Genomic DNA, 22,726 nt, shown 5'->3' with positions numbered 1-22,726 from the left:
AATGTATAAAACTATAATTTTGGAAATGGAAGAACAGCACAGTCTTAGGCTACCCTCACTGTTCTTCAGAATCCCAGTCTTCTGACAAAGTTTGGTGGCCCTATCCCCATCTCTGCATATTGGCTGATGGTGACAGGCAGCTGGGCCCTCTTCATCCAGTGACAACCTGATGAGCAATCTTAGCTCCGTCGGCTCCCTTACTTCCCCTTTGCCATCCTAACGTAGTCACAGGTTCTGGGCATTAGAAGGTGGAAATCTTTAGGGAGGAGGGTATATTTTTCTGTCCACCATAGCAGATAGGAAAAATAATTCTCTCTTCCTTCCCTATAATCTTTATTTAATGTTACTGTGGTAGAGTATTTAGGACATGTTTGGCCTCAAAATAGTGTTGCTTTGGTTTCCTAGATGCCACTTCATTATTCTTCCTCAAGGTCTTCGCCTCTGGCATTTTGCTGAAGACACAGCATTTGGAATTAGATCAGAGAGTACACGTATCTCCTCTTCCAGGCTTTGTGAGCCTCTCTGCTAAGCATGGCTATTTCCATCCGGTAGCCTGTAATAGATGCATCACTCCACTGTGCTTCTATTTAGGAGCTGTACTACATGTAGTCATTCCTCTTTCGTATGGCTCCCTTGTCAGAATAAATCTATCTCGGAGCACAGAATTGATTATTTCTCTCTGACTTCTTTTCTCGGGAATTCAGGGAAGCCACATGCTGGGAGGAAATTAGCTCAGTTCTAGGCTCTGGTAGGTCAGACAAGCTGTCCTTTTTACTCCAAATTGCCTTAGGTTGTTTCATCAGGTAAAAGGCGATTTTCTTTCACTCCTCCCATCTCCGCTATCTTTCCAATCTCCTTTGTTACATGAGATGTTTTCTTGCTATTCTGTCATCAGGACTAATCAAAATGGGAAAACAGAATACTTGTCTGACAAACACCAGGGCCACCAAGAGTTGATAAAGAAACTAAAAACGGCAGGAAATTGTGCAGAGCCTGCCTCCCACACACAGACGTTATATTTCATGGATTATTGGTGGACCGGGAAATGTATTTACAGACAGAAGTTACTACCCTGGTTTTGACTGGGTCAGTATTAGTACAGAGATCCCAGTGACCTAAAAATGTCAAAATGGAAAGTTCAATGAACTCTGACTTCATAGCTCAGTCTGAAAGTTCTGGATCTTTAAGTGATCTCTGTTTAACCAAATGCAGTTCCTTTTGAGACTGAAAGTATTACGGCAAGCCCTACAGCCCTGCAGCCACCTCAGTGTCACATTGAGAAGAATAAGCTTGTTTGAATAACGCCGACGTAATCGTCTTTGCAAACCTGTCTGGAACCCTTCCAGCAGCATCTGTCTGGGCTTCCTATACTGCAGGACTGGCAGGGCTGAATATGCCCACCCCTGGATGCAGCTGAATAATCGCTGACTTCTGAAGATGCTATGCTTAGCTGCCCGGGGTCTGGGTTAGTCAGGGTGGACTGCTACAGCAAAATACTATATACTGAGTAGTGCATTATAAACAGCAGAAATTTATTTCTCATAGTTTTGGAGGGTGGGAGTCCGAGATCAGGGTGCCAGCATGGTCAGATTCTGCTGAAGGCCTCTCTTCTGGCTGCAGACTGCAGCGTTCTCACATCCACATGCAGTGGGGAGCAGCGGGAAGAAAGCTCTTTCCTGACTCTGGTAAGAGTCCTAATCCCATGTATGAGGGCTCCGCTAGTGGGGACTCATCTAATCCTAATTTCTCCCCAAAGGCCTCACTTCCTAATACCATACATGGGGTGGTATTTTTTTTGGAAGCATTTCTGCTTCTTAAACCAACCACTCCTGGATTTCATAAGATGCCAGGCCCCTAGGGCTTCTTCCAGCTAAAAGCTAAGGAAGGCACCTGAGACTCCTTCTATAATAGATAAAAGGCCTAAACAAGGGCTCAAAAGAAAGTGACTCAGGAGGAACAGGGGCGCCTTCCCTCCTTCCTGCGTCTTCCCTTGTCCTACCCAGGCATGACGCTACAGCCCCGTGCTGTCAGTCACCACTGTGACCAGACATTATTTTCTTTCTTATCATGTATGCCCGCCTCTTCCCACCCTGTCATTTCTGAGAGCCCTGTAATTACACAGTGTGCACATCCATCCAGGCTGTCAGTGGATCTTCTGAGTGAAACATAGCTAACCACGTTTCTGTAATGAGAAAGCAAAGGTGGGGCCACACCAATCTCAGTCTGCAGCTCTGGTCGGCCTCACTCTCACTAGATTGTTTGCTTATTCACTGCAATGCTGATATGACTTTGTTCCAACAGGGCGAACTCTCACCTTGCATTACAAATTAATGCTCCCCTCCCCCATTCTAATATAAGATCTGGGCGTCAGCCTTGACAATATAGAGAAGCCTCTCTCCTCTTCAGCAGATGCTTCTGAGAGGCTTGTTTGCCACCTCTGTTCCTTCCCATCTTAAACCCTTTGAAACGTAAGCAGCCCTCTGCTAGCTGTTGTCTAATTTTGTGGATATGTGCAAGGGCTCAGTCTACTTTGCTGTTAGGGGCATTGTCCTTTGTTCCCTGTAGTAGTCAGAATATTGGCCCCCATTGAGGCCCATATCCTAGTCCCCAAAACTTCAGAATATGTTACTTTAGATGCCAAAAGGAATTTTTTTCTTTTTAAGGTTTCTTTTTTTTTTTTTTTTATTGTTGGGGATTCATTGAGGGTACAATAAGCCAGGTTACACTGATTGCAATTGTTAGGTAAAGTCCCCCTTGCAATCATGTCTTGCCCCCAAAAAGTGTGACACACACCAAGGCCCCACCCCCCTCCCTCCATCCCTCTTTCTGCTTTTCCTCCCCCCCATAACCTTAATTGTCATTAATTGTCCTCATATCAAAATTGAGTACATAGGATTCATGCTTCTCCATTCTTTTTTCTTTTTTTTGTAGAGACAGAGTCTCACTTCATGGCCCTCGGTAGAGTGCCGTGGCATCACACAGCTCACAGCAACCTCCAGCTCCTGGGCTTCAGTGATTCTCTTGCCTCAGCCTCCCGAGTAGCTGGGACTACAGGTGCCTGCCACAATGCCCAGCTATTTTTTGGTTGCAGTTCAGCCGGGGCCGGGTTTGAACCCACCACCCTTAGTATATGGGGCTGGCACCTTACCGACTGAGCCACAGGAGCTGTCCCATGCTTTTCCATTCTTGTGATGCTTTACTAAGAATAATGTCTTCCACTTCCATCAGGTTAATACGAAGGATGTAAAGTCTCCATTTTTTTTAATGGCAGAATAGTATTCCATGGTATACATATACCACAGCTTGTTAATCCATTTCTGGGTTGGTGGGCATTAGGCTGATTCCACATTTTGGCGATTGTAAATCGAGCTGCAATAAACAGTCTAGTACAAGTGTCCTTATGATAAAAGGATTTCTTTCCTTCTGGGTAGATGCCCAGTAATGGGATTGCAGGATCAAATGGGAGGTCTAGCTTGAGTGCTTTGAGGTTTCTCCATACTTCCTTCCAGAAAGGTTGTACTAGTTTGCAGTCCCACCAGCAGTGTAAAAGTGTTCCCTTCTCTCCACATCCATGCCAGCATCTGCAGTTTTGAGGTTTTGTGATGTGGGCCATTCTCACTGGGGTTAGATGATATCTCAGGGTTGTTTTGATTTGCATTTCTCTAATATATAGAGATGATGAACATTTTTTCATGTGTTTGTTAGCCATTCGTCTGTCATCTTTAGAGAAGGTTCTATTCATGTCTCTTGCCCATTGATATATGGGATTGTTGGCTTTTTTCATGTGGATTAATTTGAGTTCTCTATAGATCCTAGTTATCAAGCTTTTGTCTGATTGAAAATATGCAAATATCCTTTCCCATTGTGTAGGTTGTCTCTTTGCTTTGGTTATTGTCTCCTTAGCTGTACAGAAGGTTTTCAGTTTAATGAAGTCCCATTTGTTTGTTTTTGTTGTTGTTGCAATTGCCATGGCAGTCTTCTTCATGAAGTCTTTCCCCAGGCCAACATCTTCCAGTGTTTTTCCTATGCTTTCTTTGAGAATTTTTATTGTTTCATGCCTTAAATTTAAGTCCTTTATCCATCTTGAATCAATTTTTGTGAGTGTGGAAATGTGTGGGTCCAGTTTCAGTCTTTTACATGTAGACATCAGTTCTCCCAACACCATTTATTGAATAGGGAGTCTTTCCCCCATGGTATGTTCTGGTTTGGTTTATCGAAGATTAGGTGGTTGTAAGATGTTAGTTTCATTTCTTGGTTTTCAATTCGATTCCAAGTGTCTATGTCTCTGTTTTTGTGCCAGTACCATGCTGTCTTGACTACTATGGCTTTGTAGTACGGACTAAAGTCTAGTATGCTGATGCCCCCAGCTTTATTTTTATTACTAAGAACTGCCTTAGCTATACGGGGTTTTTTCCGGTTCCATACAAAACACAGAATCATTTTTTCCAAATCTTGAAAGTACGATGTTGGTATTTTGATAGGAATGGCATTGAATAGGTAGATTGCTTTGGGAAGTATAGACATTTTAACAATGTTGATTCTGCCCATCCATGAGCAAGGTATGTTCTTCCATTTGTTAAAATCCTCTGCTATTTCCTTTCTGAGGATTTCATAATTTTCTTTATAGAGGTCCTTCACCTCCTTCATTAGGTATATTCCTAGGTATTTCATTTTCTTTGAGACTATGGTGAAGGGAGTTGTGTCCTTAATTAGCTTCTCATCTTGACTGTTATTGGTGTACACAAAGGCTACTGACTTGTGGACATTGATTTTATATCCTGAAACATTACTGTATTTTTTGATGACTTCTAGGAGTCTTGTGGTTGAGTCTTTGGGGTTCTCTAAGTATAAGATCATGTCATCAGCAAAGAGGGAGAGTTTGACCTCCTCTGCTCCCATTTGGATTCCCTTTATTTCCTTGTCTTGCCTAATTGTATTGGCTAGAACTTCCAGCACTATGTTGAATAGTAAAGGTGACAGAGGACAACCTTGTCTGGTTCCAGTTCTAAGAGGAAAAGCTTTCCGTTTTACTTCATTCAGGAAAATGTTAGCTGTGGGTTTGTCATAGATAGCTTCGATCAGTTTTAGAAATGTGCCACCTATGCCTATACTCTTCAGTGTTCTAATTAGAAAAGGATGCTGGATTTTATCAAATGCTTTTTCTGCATCTATTGAGAGGATCATATGATCTTTATATTTGCCTCTGTTAATATGGTGGATAACGTTTATGGACTTGCGTATGTTAAACCAGCCTTGCATCCCTGGGATGAAGCCTACTTGCTCATGATGAATGACTTTTTTGATGATAAGCTGTAATCTATTGGCTAGGATTTTGTTGAGAATTTTCCCATCTATATTCATGAGTGAGATTGGTCTGGAATTCTCCTTTTTGTTTGGGTCTTTTCCTGGTTTTGGTATCAGGGTGATGTTTGCTTCATAGAATGTGTTGGGGGAAGATTCCTTCTTCCTCAATTTTTTGGAATAATTTCTGCAGTACAGGAATAAGCTCTTCCTTGAAGGTTTGATAGAATTCTGGAGTGAAGCCATCTGGACCAGGGCATTTTTTGGTTGGAAGATTTTTTATTGTTTCTTTGATCTCAGTGCTTGAAATTGGTCTGTTCAGGAGGTCTATTTCTTCCTGGCTTAGTCTAGGGAGAGGGTGTGATTCCAAATATTGATCCATTTCCTTCACATTGTCAAATTTCTGGGCATAGAGTTTCTGGTAGTATTCAGAGATGATCTCTTGTATCTCTGTGGGATCAGTTATTATTTCCCCTTTATCATTTCTGATTGAGGTTACTAGAGATTTTACTTTTCTATTCCTCGTTAGTCTGGCCAATGGTTTATCTATTTTATTTATTTTTTCAAAAAACCAACTCCTTGTTTCATTAATTTTCTGAATGATTCTTTTGTTTTCAATTTCATTGATCTCTGATTTGATTTTGGATATTTCTTTTCTTCTACTGAGTTTAGGCTTAGATTGTTCTTCTTTTTCCAAATCGATAAGATGGCTTGTGAGATTGTTGATGCGCTCTCTTTCTGTTTTTCGAATGTAGGCATCTAAAGCGATGAATTTTCCTCTCAAAACTGCTTTTGCAGTATCCCACAGGTTTTGGTAGCTTGTGTCTTCATTGTTGTTATGCTCAAGGAAGTTAATGATTTCCTGTTTTATTTCTTCCTGCACCCATCTGTTATTCAACAGAAGATTGTTTAATTTCCATGCCTTTGGGTGGGGTCGAGAGTTTTTTTTAGAGTTGAGTTCCACCTTTAGTGCCTTATGGTCTGAGAAGATACAAGGTAAAATTTCAATTCTTTTGATTCTGTTGATATTTGTTTTGTGTCCCAGGATATGATCAATTTTGGAGAATGTTCCATGGGGTGATGAGAAGAATATATATTCTTTATCTTTGAGATGGAGTGTTCTATATGCGTCTATCAAGCACAGTTGTTCTAGGGTCTCATTTAAATCTCTTATATCCTTGTTTAATTTCTGTTTAGAGGATCTGTCCCGCTGTGTAAGAGGAGTGTTAAGGTCCCCTGTTATTATGGTATTATCAGATATCATATTGCTCAGACCGAGTAAGGTCTGTTTCAAGAATCTGGGAGCATTTAAATTGGGTGCATAGATATTTAGAATTGAAATGTCTTCTTGTTGTATTTTTCCCTTGACCAATATAAAGTGACCATCTTTGTCTTTTTTGACTTTAGTTGCTTTAAATCCACATGTATCTGAAAATGAGATTGCAACTCCTCTTTTCTTCTGAATTCCATTTGCCTGAAAAATTGTCTTCCAACCCTTGACTCGGAGCTTTAATTTGTCTTTTGAAGCCAGGTGTGTTTCTTGCAGACAGCAAATGGATGGCTTGTGTTTTTTCATCCAGTCAGCCAATCTATGTCTCTTCAGTGGGGAATTCAAGCCATTAACATCTATTGAGATAATTGATAAGTGTGGTAGTATTCTATTCATCTTATTTTGTGAGAGTCCATTGCTTAGTTTTATCTTTTGCATCAATGTGGAGGTTAGGTTCTGTCCTTTAATTTCTGAGTTCTTACTTTGCTGCTGATCCATTGTGGTGATCAGTGTGCAGAACAGGTTGAAGTATTTCCTCTAGAGCTGGTCTCGTTGTGGTGAATTTCCTCAATGTTGTATATCCATAAATGATTTGATTTATCCATCAATTTTGAAGCTTAGCTTAGCAGGGTACAGAATTCTGGGCTGGAAATTGTTCTGTTTAAGTAGATTAAAAGTAGATGACCATTGTCTTCTTGCTGGGAAAGTTTCATTAGAGAAGTCTGCAGTCACTCTGATGGATCTGCCCCTGAAGGTCAACTGGCGCTTACTCCTGGCAGCTTGCAGAATCTTTTCTTTTGTCTTGACTTTGGACAGGTTCATCACAATGTGTCTTGGAGAAGCTCGGTTAGAGTTGAGGCGACCTGGGGTCCGATATCCCTCTGAAAGCAGTGTGTCAGAATCTTTGATGATATTTGGGAAATTTTCTTTTATAATATTCTCTAGTATGGCTTCCATTCCTCTGGGGCATTCTTCTTCCCCTTCTGGGATTCGTATAATTCATATGTTGGAACGCTTCATAAAGTCCCATAATTCTGACAGTGAACGTTGTGCTTTCTCTCTCTTCTTTTCTGCCTCTTTTACTATCTGAGTTATTTCAAGAACTTTGTCTTCTACCTCTGAAATTCTTTCTTCTGCATGGTCTAACCTGTTGCTGATACTTTCCATTGCATCTTTAAGTTCCCTAATTGATTGTTGCAGTTCCTTCAGCTCTGCTATATCCTTTTTATATTCTTCATATCATTCATCTCTTATTTGATTCTGTTTTTGGATTTCTTTTTGGTTATTTTCCACTTTATTAGCAGTTTCCTTCATTGTTTCCATCATTTCTTTCATTGTTTTCATCACGTGTATTCTAAATTCCCTTTCTGTCATTCCTAACATTTCTTTATAAGTGGAATCCTCTGCAGTAGCTACCTCATGGTCCCTTGGCGGGGTTGTTCTCGACTGGTTCTTTATGTTGCCTGGAGTTTTCTGCTGATTCTTCCTCATGAGTGATTTCTTTTATCTGTTTCCTCACCCTAATTTTCCTTTCACTTCCTCTTGCTCTTTAAGTTCTCATGCCTGTGGACTAAAGGTTCAGTGAGTCCTTTTGGTACAGGACCAGAAGGGTGAGAAGGTTGAAGAGCACGAAAGGGATGAAAGAAAGGAGGACTGAGTGAAAAGAAAAAAAAAATAGAGAAAGGAGACGGGGTGGGTAAAAGGAATATTGACAAAAAGAAGAGAGGCACAGAAAGAGGGAGACAGAGCAATATAGGTGTACAGTAGGGTACTTTGACACAACCTTAAAAAAAACCCACCTTTTGGGGGTGCCCAGTTGGGTGGTTCCCTTGAGGTCAGCAGCTCTTTGCTAACCTGATCAGACACAGTACCCCACCTCCACCAAGTAGAGAGGGAAGACAAAAATGGTATAAATGAAACCAAAACAAGCAAACAGAGAACTTTACAGGATAAAATTGGGTGAAAAACCAAATAATAGTGGTAGAAACACTAGCAAAAATGAAGTTCTAGTTATTGAGAAAGGCAGCAATGGGAAATTATAATTAAACTAGAAAAATTGAGAAAGAAAAAAGATCTGTATGGAAAAGGTTAAAATTAAAAAACAAAACAACATCAACAGCATCAAAATGAACAAAAAAACAACCAAAGCAAAAAACAAACAAACAAACAAAGAAACACACAACCAAAAACAAAGTAGTATATATATATGTTGTTGAATATTGTCTGGGCAACACGTGGTCTTCTGGGGTACGAGATGTTAATCACAGTTCTGATACGACTGGAGGCTGCTGATTTCTCAAACCCCAGCAGGTAGACACCCTAAATCTCTCTTCAGCCCACTTAAAAGCTCTTTGAACTTGTAAACTTGCTGAGCAGAAGCTTTCCCAGGAAAGTGCTTGTTGCTGGAATCAGTGCTGAAGTGGCTATATCCACTTACCCAGTGTGCCAAAACCGGTCTCAGTCTACCCCTGAGGGTTAGGGCTGCAAGGCGGCTCAGACCCCACCCTTAGGCTACTCAGTCACTAGGTTACCAGCTCCCACCCGGATTCTAGCTCTGCGACCCTGAGGGCGGAGCTTGCCATGGCAGATCACTCACAATGGCTCCCTGTGGCCCACAGCCAAACACTATTAACTCCATCTGGCTCAGCAACTCAGACTGGGGCCCTAGACAACAGCCAAAGTTCTCTGCACTCCCGCTCAGGCTCTCCCCAAGGCAGTTCAACTGAGTGCCAAGTCCAAAGACACCAGAACAGTTCACAGGTAAGGCCTTTCCAGTTTGCAGTATTGCTGCTACTGAACTTACAGTTGTGGGCGGGTTTAGACTGATTGAACACATGCGATCACTTGCCAGTTTTCCACTGTTTTAGTCCTCCTCTTGGGGTCCAGAAATCTCTCGCTGACTCCCTGTATCCTCACAGGGGTGATGATAGGCAGATCCCAGCAGCCAGAGATGCCTGGAGTCCTATCTCCCCAGACTCATGGTGCCCAGATGCAAGGAAACTGTCACTCGGCCGCCATCTTGCTCTCTCCCCCGCAAAAAGGAATTTTAAGATAGGATGTAGGTTAAGGACCTTGAAATGAGAAGAGTATGCTGGATTACCTAGATGGGTCCAATGTAAACACAAGGTTCCCTACAAGGGAGAAAGGGAGGCGGGAGCCTGGAGGAGAAGTGGTGATGAAAGCAGTTTAGAGTGATACAGGTGAGGGCTAGAGCCTTCCAACCAAGAAATATAAGCCCCCTCCAGAAACTGGAAAAGGCAGGGACACAAGTCCTTTCCTAGGACCTTCAGGTGGAATGCAACACTTCTAATGTCTTGATTTTAGCCCAATGAAACCCCTTTCAGAATTCTGACCTCCAGAATTAGAAGACCATAAATTTGTTTTGTTATAGGCCATAAGGTTAACAGAAATGACAGGAAACTGCAACATTTCCCCAATCACAACCTGCTTTTATTAGGCTGTTTTGGTGGCAAGGATTAACAGTGTACTTCAGACAATGAAGTGTTTATTCTAAGGAGCCCTGTACTCAGAAGCCCACCCACTGGGAAGCTCAAGAAGGGGGAGAGTGGGGGCAGCTGTCACTGAACTGCTCCAGGGGAAGCTCAGCAGGAGACCTGGCTGCTCTTGGCCGCACCAGGCTCCTATCAGTGTGTCTGTTTCTCTTCCAACTGGCTTACTTTTTCATCTTCTGTGTATACTATTTTTTTTATTCTTGGTCTTTCTTTCTTTTTAGTTCCTGCTCCCTCTTAACTTTGCCCTGAAAGAGATGCATCATGGTTTTTTCCTTTAGCATCAGGTGAACCTGTATCAACTCTAGTCTTTTGGTGTTCAGCCCTTGTGCCGAAGGAGGGATATGACCAAGCCAGCCTGATTTTTATACTGGGTCACAGCATGGGGTCCTGGCCAGGCTGTCAGGGGATATTTTTTATGAGCGCTATCTCATTACTAGGGTATGGTGGATATGGGCAGTGGATGGTTATTGCAGTCAATCGAGGGCGGTTGATTTTCTTTCTGAATTAAGAGTGTACAGACATCTTCATATGGAGATGATAAATTATCTCCAGGACTATTGTCCCTGATAAATAGTAAAGGGCCTTGGAAAGCATCCAGTATAGTCACGTTCCTCACTACCTTGCTGATGCTCTGATATCCCTTTTCTGTCCCCAGGGAGGGGAGGTTTTGTATGACAGGTATACAATAAGGTAATGTTTATTGTAGAGTTTGTTTGGTCAATGGCGTACAAGGCCAAATCAAAAGGATCAGCATCAGGGAATTAAACAAAGCCAACAACTAAAATCTCTTAAGTACTTACTATGTGCCAGGTGCTGTTTTAGACACTTGGGTTATACCTGTGAACATAACCACTTTTTCACAGAGTTGACATTCTAAGAAGGAAAGAAAGGCATATGATTATGCATATGACAATAATCATAGTCTCCCGGTGAGGCTGGCCACTTATGAAGTACCCCATGTCAGGCACGCAGAGAAAAGTCATATGAAGTGTCAGAACAGCCAAGTAGCAGCTAGTGGGCATGGGTCCAGCCGGGGGCAGGGGAGAGAGTGTCAAAGAGAGCTTGAGCTAGGTGCTGGGGAGAAGGTGTCAGAGGGAGGGGGATGCCATCCTGAGGGCGTCATGTCAACAGGCACTGTGGGGAAGCCCAAGGCAGCTGGCAGGCTATGACAAAGGGACATGGGAAGCAAGGTTCTGAAATGATGGTGTCTCAGTCTCCTGAGAACTGGCTGTAGGACTCAGAAGTTTGTGAAGCTTGGGTATGTGAGGACATTGCAAATACTGGCATATAATCTCGATGCGTGGTTTCTGAGGAATAAAGCGAGAGCCCAACCTTGGGCCAGGGTGGAATCAGCAGCAAGACCCATTCAGCAGTTGGATTCTGAGCTCCTGACTTTGGGGCCTCTTAGTTCCTTTTCAGAATCTGGAGTGGGGAAGAACTTGGAAACATTCTGACCAGGCCTGCAGGCCTGAGCGGCCCTTGCTGGACTATGCTGGACTATGTAGGGCCGGAACCTAGACAGCTTTTCACAATCAGGTCTGACCCTTGGGTGTCACTTTTCTTGTGTGACTGAAGACCTGCCTTGTGCTACTATTCCCGATGACTAGGGCCATAGTGAGTCTAAATATTCTTCCATACAGCAGCTTTCCAATTATTTAAAGACTCCTATCATAGTACTATGGGCAGTGATTCTTAAACTTCATTAGCATGAGGACTCCTTATGCCCACCACTCTTTGGTGTGAACCTCATGCCGTGGTGTAATATGTAAAGCAGCTAAAAGCAGACCTGTTCCTTTTGCAGCTGGGTTAGGGGTCCATTGTCCCACCTTTCCCTCTCTCTTCCCTGTTTTTCTGTAGTGCCTTAGACATCCCTGTGAAAATTATCAATGCAGTTTGAGATCTCTATTTTTAGGTTAAATACCTCTAGTTCCCTCTATTCCTTAAAGCAATTAAAAGCTTCTAGAACCTTCACCAATCTAGTTACCCTTCCTAGGTAAACTGTATTTTGTCATTGTGTGCTCAGGAGCTTGAAGAGACCTTCTCTGGTCTGGGCTCCTGGAGGCACCCTGGGTGTCTGCCATGAGTATATATCTACACGCCATCTACATTATTGTTCATTAGTTCATTCCATAAATACTTACTGAGTCTCAGCTATGAGGCTCAATATTTAGCCTTCTATTAATATATTAAGGCCTGGGGAGGGAGGTCTCCTTGGCTTCAGTTTGGTAAAGGCAATGGTAGCTGTCTGTGAGGGGGCAGGAGAGGAGATAGTATTGATAACTATCCTTGAGGGGGTTGAAGGGGACCTCTATCCCACCTCACTCACCTCTCTTCTAGCCCTGTATTCTAGTCCTGGGGCATCACACACCTCTACAACTCCCACCTCTATCTTTTCTTATTCAGTAGGAGGAAATTGTATCACTGCTGTGGGCTCTTGGGTTTTTGTGTAACAGAAATTAACAAGAGGCTGAACAGGGAGTTGCAGGCAAGATTTTATTGGGGTTATTCTGAGCATGGAGAGACAGCACAAAGGAAAAAGTCCTCAGCCTGGCCCCCAAGGGCAGAGTTTTGAACAAGCTTAGGTGGGGAAAGGGTGCCGTGTGAGCCCTTGGAGGTGATTTTCTTGCACTTACATGGTCCTATGATGTACTTTTTCATGCAACATATGTTTCATTAGCATGTTAAATCTCCACCCTGGGCATGATGTTTTAGCATTAAAATGAAATTATAATAAAGAAAAAGTCAGTGTAAGATCAGTCTGGGTATCTGTTCTGGCTTGAGGCAGTTAGATCCAGGTAGGTCTGGTTTCTGTGCAGACAGGTGTCTTATCAGCTTACATCAGTACAGGCAGTCTTGGATTATGAACCAAATAGATTCTGTAGTTTTGTTCTTAAATTGAATTAGTATGTAAGGTGGAACAGGTGCATTTACCTATTACCTGTAATAGCCGCCATTCCTAAGGGCAGGTTCTACATTAGTCAGGTGTTTGTAACTCAGGGACTGCTTACATCTTGTTTCAGTGGTCCTGAAAAATCTTATAAGAAAAGTGGTTTAGCCCTTTCCTTATATGGGTATATGCTGAATTCTGGCAATTAGGAAACTATTTGTTTCAGCTCTCCTGCAACTGATTAGGCCAGGTTATGTTGACTTCCATGGTCAGGAGTGAGGGGCCTGAGTCCTGCCCTTATGCTGTCTCAAGGTCCTATCAAGTTGTATCCCAGGTTCCAATTGTGATCTTTCACTGTTTCCCTAAATTGTAGTAGTTTCCAATTTGAGAACATTAACTTCAGTTGTCTCAGCAACCCCAATTTCTGTCTTAATATTCCATCTATCTAATACAGTATGTAATCTTCCAAGATATGAGGTCTGACATAAGTTCATGCACTTGCCAGGTGCGCTTACATTGACAGCATTGTATAAACAGTTCAGTAGGCTTCAGAGCTGTGGCCTATCAGTGTCTCACCGGGTGTGTTCATGTCAATGTGTGGTGGTGTTTTGCTGAGTAGCATTCATTATTGTTGTTGCATGTTTTTGTGTGCTGTCAAAAGCATGTGAGAGCTGAATTATAGCAACAAACAAACATTAAATTTCTTTCAAACTTGGCAAGAGTGGAAGTGAAAGCAGGGACATGTGAAATCTAACTTTATGGGGATAATGCCATGAAGAAAACAGCAGTGTAAAAATGAATTAAACATTTTTTCTGAGGAGAGAGAGAGTGTCACTGATGAAGAGAGGTCAGGGCAGCCAGTAACGAGCAGAACTGATGAAAAATTGAAAAAATTAGTTGAACTGTGCATCAAAATCATCGACTGGCTATGAGAAGCATATCAGACCAAGAAAATGTTCATAGAGAAGCCACGTAGGAAAATCTTAACTGAAAATCTTGCATGAGAAAGGTATGTGCAAAAATGGTCCTGACGGAGCTTGCCAATGAACAAAAGCAAAGGAGAATTGAAATTTACCAAAATATTTTGGAGAGGCAAGATGTTATTTTGAGCCACATTATCACTGGTGATGAAACATGGGTGTACCTATATGACCCTGAAACAAAGTGTTAAAGGGCACAATGGAAGTCAGTCAATTCTCTGCAACTAAAAATGTTACATCACTCTAAATCAAAAGTCCAAATGATGTTACTAACCCTTTTTTTTTTTTTTAATAACAGAGGGATAATTCATTATTAATTTCTACCAACTGGACAGTTAACTAGGTTTATTGCTTGGAAGTGCTGAAAAGGCTACATGAAAAGATTAGACGAAAACAACCTGCAGTTTTCACCAACAACTCATGGCTCTTACATCATGACAATGCACCAGCTCACACAGCACTGTCTGTGAGGGAGTTTTTAGCCAGTAAACAAATAACCGTATTGGAACACCCTCCCTAATCGCCAGACCTTGCCTCAATGACTTTTTTCTTCACCTAAAGATGAAGGAAATTGAAATAAAGACATTTTGATACATTCAGCACATCAAGAGTAATATAATGATAGCTCTGATGGCCATTCCAGAAAATGAGTTGCAAAATTGCTTTGAAGGGTGGACTAATCACTGGCATCAGTGCATAGCTTCCCAAGGGAAGTACTTTGAAGGTGACCATAGTGATATTTAGCAATGAGGTATGTAGTACTTTTTCTAGGCTGAATTTATGAACATTATTGTCAGGTTTTGTAAAGCTGAGTATCAGACTCCTTAAATAGAGAGAAAATATACATTAAGAGAGCTTTTATAGCAGACATGCATAATATTATTCTAACAAATACACTATCACTATACAGTCCCTCTTCCACAGAGCCCCTTTGCACATGCCCTTTTACATATGGTGAATTTAAGGGTTTTGAGAAGAGACAAAAGGAAGATTCTTCTCTGCTGTGAGCTCTCACGGTGTTCTTTTTTCTTAGGTCTTTGTCTCTTAAGGCTTTTCATTCTTATCTTTCTTAAAGGTTATTGTGACCTTCAGATAACAACTGCAATTGAGTTGAAGATATCTTTCATTACCTTTTCCACCATTTTTATTTATTTATTTATTTATTAAATCATAGCTGTGTACATTGATATAATCATGGGGCATCATTCACTAGCTTCACAGAACGTTTACCAAGTTTCACATATACCCTTGTAAGATGCACCGCTGGTGTAATCCCACCAATCCCCTTCCCTCTACCCACCTCCCCCCACCCTCCCCTCCCTTTCCCCCTTCCCCCTATTCTTAGGTTGTAACTGGGTTATAGCTTTCATGTGCAAACCCTAAATTAGTTTCATAGTAGGGCTGAGTACATTGGGTACTTTTTCTTCCATTTTTGAGATACTTTACTAAGAAGAATATGTTCCAGCTCCATCCATGTAAACATGAAAGAGGTAAAGTCTCCATCTTTCTTTAAGGCTGCATAATATTCCATGGTGTACATATTTTCCCACCATTTTTAAATCTAAATTGTAGCCTTCTCCCACTTTTCTTTGTTTTTTGTTTTGTTACCCTTCAACACTACATATACTGCTAGACTTTTAAGGGCTTCCATTTCTATTTTTAGATAATGATTTTTGCACTCTTTCCCTCCTAACCTAAGAACTATGTACATTTAAAAATGACTTTGAATTCATGAGAGCACTATGTTTTGGGTGCACGTTTTCTGCTTTGCTCCTCTTCCTAGATAAGTGAGCTGACTGCAGCAAATGTCTGGCCCGACTCTATACTGTCTCCTCTCAAGGCTCATTATCACCATTTTACAGAAGGGAGAAAAATATTACTATGCCGGTTTGGACAGAGCCAATCTTATTGAAGAATAGGAAACTATTAACTGCTTACTTATCCTACAGGGTTGGGGAGCAAATGAGATAGTGGAGTGGCAAATACAGGCAGCTTTATGGAATAGGACATGGTGTTAGGGCAATATATCTACTATTACAATGTTATGCTTGTTTGCTACAACACAGCTGTCTTTATATATATTTTCTTCTCATTTTCTCTATCCCATTTTAGGATACTCAATTTCATCTTGAGAGACTATGTGCTATATTATAAAGAATACAAATTTGAGAGTTAGAAAATCTCAGTGCTTTATGAACTGTAATGTGTATTAAAAAGGCTAGATGTTATTGTTGTATAAATGATAGCTAGCAGTGTATTACATGCCTACTATGAGTTAAGCTTTTAACATCTGATAGATCATTTAATAATCCTCATAACAAGCCTTTAATGGGGGTTGATACTATTAATATTATCATCCTCAGATAGCAGGAGAGGAAACCAAGGTTTAGAGAGGTTAAGTAACTCGACCCACATCGCACTCCTAATAAGTGGAATTTAAACCCAGGTTTGTGTGTTCCCAGAGCTGTTACTTTTTACCACTGTATCTCTCTCTCTCTTTTTTAGTATTAATGATGACTATAACAAGAATTAGAGTAATACATACAGGGAAATGCTGCATGATCATCTACTCTACTCTACCCCTCTAGAAATTGGTAGACCCAATCAGTTAACTTTGGAGCTAAAATGAATCTGAATGGTCACTTAATCCAGCCTTCTCAATTTACAGTTGAAGAAACTATTAATAAATTTATAGTTGAGGACACTAAAGCCCTGGGAAAGAAAGCGCCTTTTCTAAGCATGCAGTAAACCCCAGATGCTTGACACCTGAACCTCCGAGGTACCTGACTGCACGTGAGGTACGAGCTTCACTGGCTGGTTTCTTCTCATTTATTGTGTAATCAGCTGTCATGTTTGTATTTTTCTCTTTCGGGGACCATGGCTCTCACACCTTGGGTAGAGGCGAGGGACTCACAGGATTCAAGAAAGAAACCAAACCTGGTCTTGTCTAGTCTTCTTCTGATGCTGGTTTTGACTCTGACGGGGTGGATGACTTCCACTCTACCTTTACAAGTCTGTTTCTCAAAGGAACTAAACTCACTGTATGTTGTCTCCTGTTACTGCCCTATTGGGCTCCTTATGTCATTCTGTCAGTGTCTATGCAGTCTTCATGACAGGACCAACACTGACACTTGAAATACCACAGTTCAATAAATCAGAAGCCTCCTACTCAGGATTCTTTGTACCCGATGGGATACTGTCTGATACAAAAATAAATAAATAAAAAACAGCAAAGGATCAAAAAGAGACTTGATAAGCTTAAACAATAAGGGATTTATTATCAAAGAAATTAAGAGGTCTGGAAGAAGGAGCATTCTTAGGATGGCCAGCTAAGTGCTCCATAACATCAAGGACCCATGTTCCCTCCTCCTTTCTGACCTGCCAAGCCCAGTTATCACTTAGCTCCCTTCACAGTAATTCCAGGCATCCCATCTCACTTGGGCCAGTGTCCAGAGGCAAAGAGATTGTTTCCAGGAATCATTCCCTGCTCACTGGCCAGGATAGGATCAAATGTCATTGGCAGGGGAAAGGAATTGTCATTATTGATTTAAATTAATTAAATTTTACTACCATGAGGATGAGATGAGGTCAGCCTTCCCAGGCGTCTTGTAGAGGAATGCAGATTCTTAAAGGACATTGGGATCTGATGCTAAGGAAGAAGGAGAAATGGTGACTGACTAGGCCTTTTGATGTCCAATCATCCTGGAATAATTTTTAAACTAAAAAGTTGCATTGCATAACTTGTCATTTCTCTTTACCCAATTACATCAAAAGCCTCTGTTAAAAACTTAAGAAAATTTTACAATTACTTTAGAAAGAAAATGATCATGCCCAGTGTTGGTGAGGGTGGACTGAAATACTCTTACTATTGAGAACACTATAGATGACATTCAGTCTTTTGGAAATCTACTTGGCAATATGTACTGAGTTTGAGATACAAAAATATTCTTGTGACTTAGTGGTTTTCCTTCTAAGAAATCAGTTCAAACTAAGGGGAAAAGTACCGACCCAAAGATATTAATCTGGCAATTAAAGGCAACAAAAGTTTGGCAGCAACTAACTGGGGGATATCATGGCACAGTGGAAAAGGCATTGACTTGAAATCAGGCAAACTTGGATACAGAGCTTGCCTTTACCACCTACTTATGGCAGACAGCTGGGCTTCTGAACGTGTAACCCTGAGAGATGGTTTGAGAACTAAAGAGAGTCCATATAGCACTCTAGTCACAGAGTAGACACAGGGTAAGTGGTAAATGCACGTATACATACTTCTAAAACCAAGGAAATCAAGATTATCTTCCTCATAGATGTGTGCAACTGTTAAAATTTATATTAGTTAAGAGTCTGAAATAGCAGAGAAAACAGTTATTACAATAGTAGTTAGTGAAAAATTAGGATAAAAAATTACTACCATGTTTAAAGAAAACCCTATGCAAATGAATAAAATCTTACATGCCAATATGCTAATAGGGTTACACTAGGCTTAATAGGATGATGGGTAATTTCTCCTCATTTTCCTGTACGTGATTATTATATTTATAGTGAAAATGAGTTTTTAAAATGCAGACCTGTCAAATGATCTACCTAAGATGGAGCTTTAAATATTTTCTCCTTCCTTTTTCTTTTCTATGAACACATCTAAGAAAAATTCTTCCACTTCTTTTTGATGGTCTGGTCTAGATTTATTCAAGATGGAGCTTTGTTGCCACCTTTTCTGCATCCATTGATACCTTTCCAGATTTTTCTAGGGCAGTTTTCTTCTGCCATTTCCCCCTTTCTAGCTTCCTTGGTGTGCACCCGCCTCATTTTGTTGGTGTCATTTTCCCTCCCCCAGCAGTCCTCTGTCAATATTCTCAGGGGGACTCTCGTTGGTCCTCCATACCTATTTTGTCTCTTAAATTGCCTTGCATTGATTCTATTCCTCACCATCTTCTTCATGTCTTTTTTTCCTACAATTGCCCATCGATCTTGTCTATCTTGAAGGCTGACAAGGACTTTCTGTTCATTAATTACTTGCTTTACCTTCACCTAGTCTCCTCCTGTCTAAAAAATTACTCATCTCCATGAATCCTTAGCAAGACTATTTAGACGTGCTCAAATTGATGGAAAGCTAAAGAACAAGGTCAGGGAAGCTGTGTGACTTTGAGGTCATGCTGTAGACACAGGCGGTTAAGACACTGTCACAGGTGTAACAGCTATTGTGGCCACTGGACACAGTCACTGAAAATAGATTTAAGCTGCCCCTGTGCGTTGTGTCCTCGGCTGAGAACCAGAGTCAGGGCTGGAACATTGTCCGGCTGCTCCCAGGTCAGGTGTCCACGCCCTCATAGCTGTGGGTGGGGAGAAAGGTGTGCTCTCCTTGGCTTCCTTTTTTGGGAGTTGAAATGGCCAAGACTTACACAAAGAGGGTCCCCCGGATGAGAAGGAAGTTCAGATCCTAAATGAATAAAATAAACAAAAAGGCAACCAGTGTCTTCTGCACTTTTCAGGATCCTGAGATCCCTAAGGCAAACAGCCCCAACTTTACACTGTTACTCTACGGCACAGACACTCCCTTGAAACATTTTCTCCCTGCTGTTTCATGAGGAACTCTTTAGCTCCGGCATTGTATTATAAAGTAAAAGGGTACCTCTCACCTTCCTCTTGTTACTATATTGACCTTGCTTTGTGTGGGGTTTTGTTTTTCTCTCTCTCCACAAGAGCTGTGTTTTCTGCCCTGGCATCCTCCACTGCTGATTCTCAGCATGTGTGTCTCCGACCCTCACCCCCCCACACACACTACACAGCACTACTGTGAACTAATCCTGTTTTCCCGTTAAATGAAAAGCTCCTCCAGGGCGGATACCGCCTCTCCCAGTTTTATCCTCAGCACCTGGTGCAGGGCCTGGCCCATGTAATACATACTGAATGAATGAATAAATGAATGAATAATTGTTGCCTCCCTCTGTATTTTTGGTTAAAGCAAACATATGCCCTGTAGTTTCCAGAACAATCAGGAGTGAAATTTTCTTTTCAGTAAAGAACACTTATTAACTGTCTACCTAGATATAATTCACTTTCATACCATTATAAAATTTCTTTATAATACCTTCTAAAATCACAGAAAATACTTTTGTCAGGCCATGTTCTGATTTTTGTTCAGAAAAATGTGATTTCTAATTATTATCAGAGATACAAAGTTCTTGAAATGCTATTAAAAAAAGAAAGGCATCTCAGTGCAAATTTCTTCTCACGAAGACCAAAAATAAACCCCCAAATGGAACTTCTTCTGGTCTTAAATATATGACTCTTGATAACTTTTCTATTTTTGAGCATGAATGCAGAAGAGTGAAGGTTTTAGCTTATACCGACGCTGGGTCTGTTGTTGGGGTTTGGCCTCTCTGCTGACTGTTGGATAGTTCCCTGATAGATGTGCTCTTCATGGAACTGCCACTCAATTTCTGACCTGTGTCCTTTGACCTGAAGGGAGTGTACTACACCCATTCCTCAGCCAAATAATTCTCCATCCTATCAGGCCACCTTTTTATAAAAAAATTTATTTATAAGGACTCCTTTCACTATTCTAAAATGAAATTCATGAGAAGCATAACATTTATATACACAATTTTTTTAAAACACCAAAATGATATTCTAACTAGAATATAAAGAAGATGTAAAAGGAGATTAATTTACAATGCATGCTTGGGCATTTCAATAAGTAGTAAAGCGTCAGCCGCTCCAGAAAACTAAATAAAATAGTCAGATGCTTCACTGTCAGGATGAATGTGCAACAATTATGAGTGCAGGTTGGTAGAGGTACGTATGTGGAAGGGTGAGTATCACAAAAAAAATTGTTTTGGGGGCGGTGCCTGTGGCTCAAAGGAGTAGGATGCCAGCCCCATATGCCAGAGGTGGAGTAGGACACCAGCCCCATATGCCAAACCCAGCTCTGGCCAAAAACTGCAAAAAAAAAAAAATTGTTTTGGAAAGGTAAGTAAAAGCTTCCTTTGATTCATAGAGTAGGTGCATTGCTGAAAAATTCACTGGTTAAAAGCTATGCCAAAAAATATTTTGGACTTGTGTGCAAGATGGAGTAAGATCTACCTTTTAAAAAGTGGATGCTTTTTACTTGATATTTTTGTTATGAAAAATTTCAAACATGTAGAAGAGTTGAAAGAATAGCAAAATGAATACCAGTGTATATCTTCCACCCAAATTCAACCTTGGCCCTAGTGTTTTCTATTCCTTTGTAATATCAAAAGACAACATACTATAAGTGATAGATGTCCTACACATCTCAAAGCCTGACCATATCAATCCTTCCTAATTCTTCTGTTAATGGTCACATCATACTGTGTTGTGCAGATGCACCTTAGCTTATTCAACTAAACCCATAAATGTTATGGTTTGTGCTATGGCCAATCTTTATTTTATTGCAACTAATGCCATGATTAATAACCTTGTGTCTATACTGTTTTGTATTTGTGGAAATGTAACTTGAGAGTGGATTCCTAGAAGCGAGATTGCTGACTCAAACTTTTAGAGCTTTAGACGTTGCCAAATTCTCCTCTTCAGGCTCGGCACCCATAGATCAGTGGTTAGAGCGCAGGCCACATACAACGGGGTTGGCGGGTTCGTACCTGGCCTGGGCTTGATAAACAACAATGACACTTACAACAACAACAAAAATACCCTGGTATTGTGGTGGGTACCTGTAGTCCCAGCTACTTGGGAGGCTGAGGCAAGAGAATCACTTAAGTCCAAGAGTTTGAGGTTGCTGTGAGCTGTGACACCACTGCACTCTACCAAAGGTGACATAGCGAGACTCTGTCTCAACAACAACAAAAAAAATCTCCTCTGTAGAAGTTTCACCATCTTCCCTTTCCACCAGCAGTGTATATGAACGAACGTGTTACAAACAAGTTTTTCATCTACGCAAACATTTGGTTTTATTTTTAAAAAGCCACAAGAGATGTGGGGCAATTCTTCCTTAGATGAAGGCAGTTCTTTATCAGGTGCACTGTCTGCCCCTAGCAGGGTGTTGAGCATTCCTGGGCTCTGCCCACCAACAGCCAGGAGCGTGCTCACACTGAGACAACCCCCACACTGCAGTGCAAATTCCCCAAATGCCACAGTGTGAACCTCTGCTGCAAATACTCTAATGTTTACCCTCGGGAGTAAGAGAGTTACAGGTATCTGGGCCACGTGGTTTTTTACATCCTGTGTAATTGTTTTTGCTGACTTGTCCTTAGCATTGTTCTACTCGCTCACATGGAAGGGTGGGATGTGAAAGCTGCTTCCTAGAACTTCTGCAGGGATAAAAAGTTCTTGCATACAAATCCCCCAGGCTCTCTTTCCAAGGATGCTTAGGGGAAATGTCTCTCTTTTATCAATCCCAGGAGGAGTTTTGCTTCATCACAAACTTGATCTCACCCTCTTGTTTGTACTCACTGCTAGAACATAACTAGGCAAGTCTGCGCGCCGTTTCTGGCGCGTGCACAAGAGTTTATGATTTGCATTTTGTGGATGAACCTCACTCTTGGATCCATCTTATTTTCCTATATTCTTGATTTCTCTTTGTCTTATTTCCTGGACTTAACCTTACTAAAGAAAAAAAGATCAGTGGGATTATATGCTTTCCTAAATTGCCTTGAAAAAAGAAAAAAATTCAACACCAACCTTTCAGGATTGTGGTTAGGATTATGCACGTGGGGGACCAGCCATGCCCATAACTTGTGGTCCCTGTGTCAGTCAGTCCTGCCTCCCTCTCCCTGTGCTTCTGCCCCAGCAGCACATC

At 41.2% G+C, this 22,726-nt stretch overlaps 1 pseudogene; it reads right to left on the bottom strand.

Moving 5' to 3' along the window:
• Positions 1–16,801, bottom strand: part of LOC128594733 (actin, cytoplasmic 1-like) — a 36,008-nt pseudogene extending 19,207 nt beyond the window's left edge.
• Positions 16,802–22,726: the final 5,925 nt, after the last annotated feature.

The sequence above is a fragment of the Nycticebus coucang genome, chromosome 9, assembly GCF_027406575.1.
Source record: "Nycticebus coucang isolate mNycCou1 chromosome 9, mNycCou1.pri, whole genome shotgun sequence".
NCBI lineage: Eukaryota > Metazoa > Chordata > Mammalia > Primates > Lorisidae > Nycticebus > Nycticebus coucang.
This window is presented reverse-complemented; position numbering and strand designations above follow the sequence as displayed.